Here is an 8,835-nt window from a genome sequence, read left to right as displayed (position 1 = left end):
ACTTTGAATTCCAAGTTGAAAAGTTAAGGACACTTGGTCCTTAACTTTGATTTCCAAATTCAAAAGTTAAGGACACTTAACTTTAGGAATTTCAATATCAATATACTTTGCGACCTTTCCTTTTCTCCTTGCCCAACCACACAATGAAATTCTTCAATAATTCTGAATCATCTTTGGCATAATGAAAAATACATGTACGGGTATATTTTGATTTTATTCAGCCCATTTTCTTGGGAGTATTTTCATTGTGCGCCATTGATATTCCTGTCTTTCTTTCCTGTTCAAAAGGAGATTTCAACTGCCAACTAAGCTTCTTATTTCTTTTACCTCGACCAAGCTCTTCTTCAACATTTCCTTCAACCTCCATTGACAAACCCTCATCAATGCTCATTTGTGTGCTTGGAGGAGTAGGAATAAGAATAGAAAATGATGGACCATCATAACCAAAACTATCGCTCTTCCTTATCCTAGTATATTGGTTAAGATCTTCATTTTTGTTTTGCTCTGCAGACAACACTATATATATATATATATATATATATATGTATATATAGTGTCACGACCCCAGTTCACCCTCCATGAACATGCCGTGATGGCACCTAGTTCCTACAACTAGGTAAGCCTAACAATGCGGAAATTAATATAACTTGCGGAAACATTTAATTATACTAAGAAAATCTAGAAGGAAACTATATATATAAGTGCCACTTGGCATATACAACTCAAAAACAGAATGCGGAAGTCTACAATCTCATCCCAAAACCCGGAAACTCACGGGAACCACATGCTAATAGAAACGTAAAACACTGCTCTAACTCCAGAATGTCTAAACAACTGAAAGAAAAGATAAACTAACTACTAAAGCTGGAATAGAGTAGAGAGTCCTGGTCTGCGGACGCGGCAGATATACCTCGAAGTCTCCGCTAGATCTCTCCGCCTCGATGATAGTGCACCTGAGTGGAGGTACCTGGATCTGCACATGAAAAACATGCGCAGGAAGGGCATGAGTACACCACAGCGGTACTCAGTAAGTGCCAAGCCTAACCTCGATTGGGTAGTGACGAGGAAGGTCAGGGCCCTACTGAGGTAAAATATAATAATAAATTAACAGCATGAAAAACTGACAGTAATAAATGAGTACAACAGTGAGATAAGACAAGTCAACAAAGCAATAACAACTACACCAAAAACAGAGTAAACACGGAATATGTACAGTTCAATACCAATGATAACAATGAGGACCTCCCAGGATACCGCCCTGTAGCCCTTTTCTCAACTGTCCAGTGGAGCTCCCGGGATACTGTCCCGTAGTCCATCTCATGTGCAAATTCGAAGGATCTCCCGGGATATCGTCCCGTAGTCCAACCATAAATATGCAGGGGGATCTATCGGGAATCTAACCCGCAGTCCCAAAGTAAAAGTTTAGGGGGATCTACTGGGAATCGAACCCTTAGTCCCAAATATAAACAAACAAAGGGGGAGCTACCGGAATCCCACATCCGTATTCCCAATGTAAATGCGCAATCACAACCAGAAGATACACAGAAATGAAGTACAAAAGACAAGCAACCGGTAGTTCTGGCCTAGCATGCTTCACGTAGTACAGTCAAGGCAACTTAAGCAATTAGGCAAGTTAAATCAACTAAACATGCTTCTCTAATCTAGCACAGGTTATAATTGCAAGTAGAATAAAGCAAATATGAAAGAAACTCAATCTCAATATCTTAAGTAAAAACCGGATTTTCAACAATTGGCTCAAGTACACGCTCGTCACCTCGCGTACAACGCACTCAAAAATACCAAATAACAAATCCTAAGGGGAAAGGTCCCCCCCACAAGGTTAGACAAGCCACTTACCTCGAACCGGTACAAAATCAACCAGAAACCACGCCTTTGCCACGAGTATCCGACTCCAAATGGCCCAAATCTATTCAATTCAATTACATATCGTAAATAACATTGCAAACAACTGGTTTCACTATTTAATTCAAAGCTACGGCGTGAAATTAGGTAAAATGACCAAAATGCCCTTCAGGCCAACGTCTCGAAATCGAATAATTTTTACATTTTTAGAACCCTCGTACTCTCACGAGTCTAACCATAAAAATCTCCCAAATCGGAGGTCAAATGCCCACTCAAAACTCAATAGTTTAGGCAATGAAGTTTTACCCCAAATTATCCAATTTTTTGATCCTAAATTCGAATTCCAATGATGTATTTAACTATATAATGATGAAATATAACAAAAAGGGACCAAAGAAACGTTACCCAGTGATCTTCTCTTCGAAACCCACTCAAAATCGCCTAAAACCGATCTATCAATTGATTTCTCCAACTTATGAAATTAAAACCCTCGAATTTCTATATCTGTACCGTGAATGCCGCTTCTGCGGTCTAGGGACCGCTTCTGCGGTCCCGTCTATGCGAAACACTGGCCGCTTCTGCGGCTTCTTTTAAAAGGTCAGACCTCCGCTTCTGCGGATAAATAACCGCTTCTGCGGTTCCTGAGGGGGGGACCAAACTCGCTTCTGCGATGAGCGAGCCGCTTCTGCGGTTCCCAAGCCGCAGAAGCGAAAATACCAGAAGGAACAAAATACCAGCTGCTGCAAACTTAGAAATTTTCCTCCGTTAACCACCTGGAATCATCCCGAGGCCCCCGGGACCTCAACCAAAAGCACAAATACCACCTAATACCTTATTCAAACTTGTACCAATCTTGAAAACACCTAAAACAACGTCGGAAACCCGAATTAATCAAAGATTCAAGCCTAAGAACTTCAAATTCCTTCCAAATACGATTTCGATCAAAAACCTAACCAAAACACGTCCAAATGACCTGAAATTTTGCACACACATCCCAAATGACATGACGGAGCTACTGCAACTTACGGAATTCCAATCCGACCCTCGGATCAAAAACTCACTATCGGACCGGAAACTTCAAAAATTCAAACTTCGGCATTTCAAGTCTAAATGAGCTACGGACTTCCAAAATACATTCCGAACACGCTCCCAACCCCGAAATCACCTAACGGAGCTAACGGAACCATCGAATTTCCATTCCGAGGTCGTCTTCACACTGTTCCGACTTCGGACCATTTTTCAACACTTAAGCTCTCATTTAGGGACTAAGTGTCCCAAAACACTCCGAATCCTAACACCGAACATCCCGGCAAACCAAAATAGCAGAAATGAACTTAGGGGAAGCAGTTAAGGGCGGATCGGGGCGTAAATTCCAAAAACGACCGGCCGGGTCATTACAGGGATGAATTACAATGTAATAGAACCCTCTATTTATAGGGAGATGGTGACTTAGCCACCAAGTAATAAACCCTAGAATCTCTCTAAATATAGACATTCACCATAAATAGAATTCTATTTATAACACTCCCCCTGAATGTCTATTCAACAGATAATGTGCCTCGTTAAAACCTTAACTAAAATAAAACCCAGTGGGAAAAAAATTCTAGAGAAGGAAAAAGAGTACACACATCTAACAATACGCCTTTTGGTTGCCTCGTTAAAAACCTTGCAAGGAAAACCCAGTGGGACAAAACCTTGTAAGGGAAAAAGAGTACAACGCGTATTAACTCCCCTTGATGAGAGCATCAATTCACATCTTTAAGCATTTGCATTCCAATCTTGTGCACCATCTTCAAAAGATCTTTGGTAGAGATTTGATAAACAAGTCAGCCATATTAACTTGAACGAATTTGTTTCACCTTGAAATCATCATCCCTAATAGATGTATTGTCTTCATATGATCTTGTCGGAATCGTCAATTCAATATCTTCACATAGAGGTGAAAACTCTTGCTATCATATTATCATGCTTATAGTTATAGCAAGATACATTTGTGCACAAATTGCACTGAGGAAGTGGTACTTCAAGATCAAGAATTGTATATGATTCAAGCAACTTAAATCCTTCATGGATTGTCACATAAGTTAAGTCATATAAGCCATATAATAGACTTTAGATGAATATCAAGTTTTCATGTCATGCTAGACATATAAGATATCGAAAACTGATTGCACATACTATTGACTTTATACTTTCAAGTGTTTGAACTGCAGGTCCAAAACTACATGTCTTTCATATGAAACCAAATTCTACTTGAATTGTTTCTCCAGACTTAAGATCCTCATATATATTTAGCGCTATTATAGATGTTGTCGACGGACATTTTATATCGGTTCCAACCTCCTTATTAATCATAAAAACATAACATAGAGATCTCTTCATTCATATATTCGGGTACCTGAATCTCTCATTAGATTTTATGAAGTGTTATGTCATGTGATCTTCTAGATCACTTGCCTCCTTATTATGATCATTTTGATCAGTTACTCATCTTCTTTATCAAGAAGTTGATTTGAAACCGATTAGTCTATACGCCTTAAGCGTACCACAGACTTTGTCCTTCTAGGACTTAATAGGAGCATTTGCAATGAGAATATAGTTACTTTCTTTGGGTCAGCAAATGCGTCTGGCATGCTTTGCAATATATTACAAATGAATTATCCTTTTATGAACTTCAAGTTCATATTATTTTATTCGGGGATCTAGATGTATAAATGATAATTCATTCCATGTAACTTTTTCTCAACTGTTGTATCTTGTCTCCCCCTCATGTTAGAAAAACTAACTTGTTTTCTCAACTTTGAGAACCCATCTTTGTGCGTTATGGTGTTAATCAAAATATACACCGCACATCAATAATAATGAGATGGAATTATTTGGTTCCTGAACCTGAAACCACTTGTGAGGGGAGAATGTAATATACTTTCGTATATAACCTATATCAAACTGATATAGATAACTTTGTTCTCATAAGCAATAGTTTAGCTATTAAGTGGAGGCACTCAATAAATCATTTTGCTAAACCAACTTATCAAGATGAACTTCTTGAATAGAAAATCTGGAAATTATGCTCGAAATTAAATTATTAAGCAAGTTACCTCGCAAAACACCATGTTGCGGGTTATTAATAATCGCACATGTAACCATCTCATAGATGCATCTTATGTGGTATACATGGCAAGTGAATGGGCCCATATTCACATTGATATTTCCAGCATTCATGGGATTCAATCCCAATTTTAGTTGGTCAATTAATTAATGAGAACAAGCAACATAAGAGAATTCGTAAAGAACATTCTAGTTCTTTAATATTTACCCATGCGAATTCTCTATTATTTTTGCACATCATACTTAAATTTATATGGCTAAACCAATTATGACAACTGAATAAATTATCAATATTGATAAACTTCGGATTTACACCATGACGTGTGCAATTATCAGTAAACTCCAAGTTTATTATGATATGGGTTTTTATATCAATAAATATCCACTTCATTGTGGTATTCTTTTGTTTATGTAGTACAAATTGGAGAATAAAGCGGGTAGCTTTTCACAATACATATTATCCCGCTACAAGTTGTAGTAATAGAAGATATTAAATCTTTCCTTTATCTATAGTCTCAATATAATCAACCGCTTTCGCGTATACTTTGGAAACTGAATAAGTTTCTTTGAGACTTACTACAACACAATACCTTATTGGTTATTAATTGTGTTTCTCCAAAATAGTATAATTGGCTCTTGGAGAGTTTTCAATTAATTTTGTAGTACCACATATTCATCAACACCCATATGGTGAATATCTCTTTTAAAGAGAAAGTTATACCATTATGGTTATGGTCAAAATTATATGCAAGATCTGTTTCTTGCATTACCGTTGTCTTTTAATAATCACAATGCCAAAATATTTTGGCATACAATAAGTATGTGACCAATGACCATTTATGCCACAATAATGACATTATTTTCTTATTTTCTCTCAAACCTCCTTCTAGAGGTGAGCGTGGTATATTCACTACCACTAGCACGTTCATATTCCTCCAAGAATGAATATGTATTCATAAATCAGATGTTGTCACATTCACATCATGAATGGACCATAGTCATCTGTATGTGCTTTACGAAATCTATGTCAAATCGATGACAAACATTAACTTCATAGAGTGAAGGCTTATTTTGAGAATCCTTATTATTCTCATTACCACGATAATGACGATTATAATTTCGTCTATTGCCACGTCCACATCCATTGATACCTTCATGGTAATAATTTTGTCTTCTTTCAGACTTATCACATATTGCTATCACATTCTCTTAAGGGAATGAGAATGGAGCAAATTCAATGGGACGAGTTTTCAATTCTTTGCCCACAATCATACATGAATTTGATCATGGCGAGGCATAGAAGTTTTACCACTTCAGGTGGTTATAATTTCTTACAAACTCCATAGAGTTATAATCAAACTTTGTTGTCTTTGCTTATATTTAAAATCAAAGTGTAGAATAAAAGAGAAAAATACGGTAAAATACTTACCTTAAATTCAGAATTTAATCATGAAGGAAGTTCATGGAATAATTGACAATCATTATGCTCAATCTCAAAGCTTCTACTCAATTGGTTAGAGTCTCGTGCTGATAACGTGTTATGAAATAATAATAAAAAAAAAAGAGTATTGCAGAAAAAAGTATGGAGGGAGAATTCTTATTGATTTTGGGATGAATTACAATGGAATAGAACCCTCTATTTATAGGGAGATGGTGACTTAGCCACCAAGTAATAAACCCTAAAATCTCTCTAAATATAGACATTCACCATAAATAGAATTCTATTTATAACAGACAGGTAATATTCATTCATTCCATGTTATAGCTCCATTAAAGTCAATGACCAATACAGAACAATTTACTAACGGTGTGAAAGACTTCAAAATATAACAGGGAGTAAAATTAAAGTATTTTGTATCGTAAATAAAAAGATTGTTTGAATATAATACCATATACTATATATAGCAGTAAATTACTTACAAGTTTGGAGCCGTATCCAAATAACAGAAGGTATTGGTATGAGACTTGAGACAGGTCATAGTAGGAGATAACGACGGGATGGCCACTCAAATTTCTTGCGATAAAAGAAAAAAAACAAAGCACATACTGATGGTTATCGTGCTTTCCGTTCGCGATGGAGTGGCCTTCTGTTTCTGTAAATGCTACACTACAGAAAGCTAGTGTCCCACCAGTGTAACCGCCTTGGTCTCTGCTCAGAAGCGGACTTAGGATTTTGAAGGTCGCAAGTACACTTTTTCATTCAACATAAATCTACTGTGTATTGTCGCTACAAATACATCACTACTTATTTTTTTAAGATGTATACATATATACATTGAAAATTTTTGTGGTACTTTTCAGTGTCGGTGACCCTCTCCTTACAACATAGGTCGCCTCTATGATTCTGCTGCTTTTTGTTTGTTTTCGTGGTCTAATCTGGTCTTCCTCTCCCACATGCCGCTATGAAGCATGCCATATTTCATGTCTTTTTTAGTTTAATCATCTGCTATTTTGAATTTATTGGGCAATTAATTCATATTTATGCCGAATAAGGTTACTAAAGGAAAAATATATTCTCTACTAAAAGAAGTTTCATTTTTAAAACTCAAATCCAAACGATCTAATTAAGAATGGAGGGATCGAGTTGGAATCCTATCACACCCCTTGTAGTTTGAACTTTGAGCTCTTTTAACATATACTCTGTTACTACCCTTTTTTAATTTAACAAAGATGATGTGGAAATGAACTCAAATGAACTTGTGTTATTTAAATTTGAAAGGACGACCTACCCTTACCCTATTATTAAAGTCTAAAAAAAATATGCAATCACAAGTTGCGAAGTTTTGACTCTTCCCAACGCTGAAATCATAAATTTCAAGGTGGTAATAGGTTCCTTCAATATTCATCACTTTCATTGTTTAAACAGTACGATTTTCTCAATTTGGTTGTGTCAATTTCATTACTTTAAATGACTAAGAAACTATTAAAGCACGACTCCAAAGCATAACAAGAGTAACTAATACATGCTCAATCTTTTTATACATTTTAAAGCTAACTTGTACATTAAACTAGACTTAATTAATAGCTGGTGTGCGACTATTTTGGTATTTTAGTGCTCGCTTACGGAGTATATAGTACTTTTATGTTCATCAACAGAACAGATATCCATTGGCTTCAATGGGTCGCAACTCATCGAATATCCAAGCTCGACAGTGATACTATTAGACTAATGAACATTTGTAGTCGGTAAAACGCCTAGAATAGCAATTCCAACCCCGCCTCCCTACCAAGTAGCTATCCGAACCTTATATTATTTTTACGAATTGATAAATAGAGAATGTCATTATCATTAATCAATCATATATTTGGAGAGTAGGTAGTGTCGAACAATATCAGAGTGGATTGTTTGCACACGCTTTTAGGCATTGTTTATCTTATTTTATATGGATCACTTTTCAAAAAATAGCTTAGCTGGACAGGATAAGCTCGTCAGGATTCTATTGGGTCCTTGAGTCCTTGTCAAGTTATACAAAACAGGGAGCCCATATGGTGGATTTTATAATATATATTAAGCTATACTAGGATCTCAAACAAAAATGTCGATATGTCCGAGTGGTTAAGGAGACAGACTTGAAATCTGTTGGGCTTCGCCCGCGCAGGTTCGAACCCTGCTGTCGACGGTTTTGTTTTTTTGCTTTTATCTTTTTCGTATGTGCGAAACTATTGACATGAGCCTGCACAAAATTCAAAGGCATACTAACTCAGACGAGGAATTATGGCTTATGGCTTATGGCTTATGACTTGTGAGTGGAACTAGTTGGGTGCGGATAAGATGTTTTACATTTTTTTTATGACGGTGGTGTCTGGACGAATTTGTGCGAACTTCGATTATTCCATCAGATACCTACTTGTATACGGCCGAAA

General features: G+C 36.5%; 1 non-coding gene across 1 annotated transcript; it reads left to right on the top strand.

The window, feature by feature from the left end:
- Positions 1–8,509: 8,509 nt before the first annotated feature.
- On the top strand, positions 8,510–8,591 carry TRNAS-UGA. Its single transcript has one exon. It is a non-coding gene; the product is annotated as a tRNA-Ser (tRNA).
- The last annotated feature ends 244 nt before the right edge of the window (positions 8,592–8,835 follow it).

The sequence above is a fragment of the Nicotiana attenuata genome, unplaced genomic scaffold, assembly GCF_001879085.1.
Source record: "Nicotiana attenuata strain UT unplaced genomic scaffold, NIATTr2, whole genome shotgun sequence".
Classification (NCBI taxonomy): Eukaryota; Viridiplantae; Streptophyta; class Magnoliopsida; order Solanales; family Solanaceae; genus Nicotiana; species Nicotiana attenuata.
This window is presented reverse-complemented; position numbering and strand designations above follow the sequence as displayed.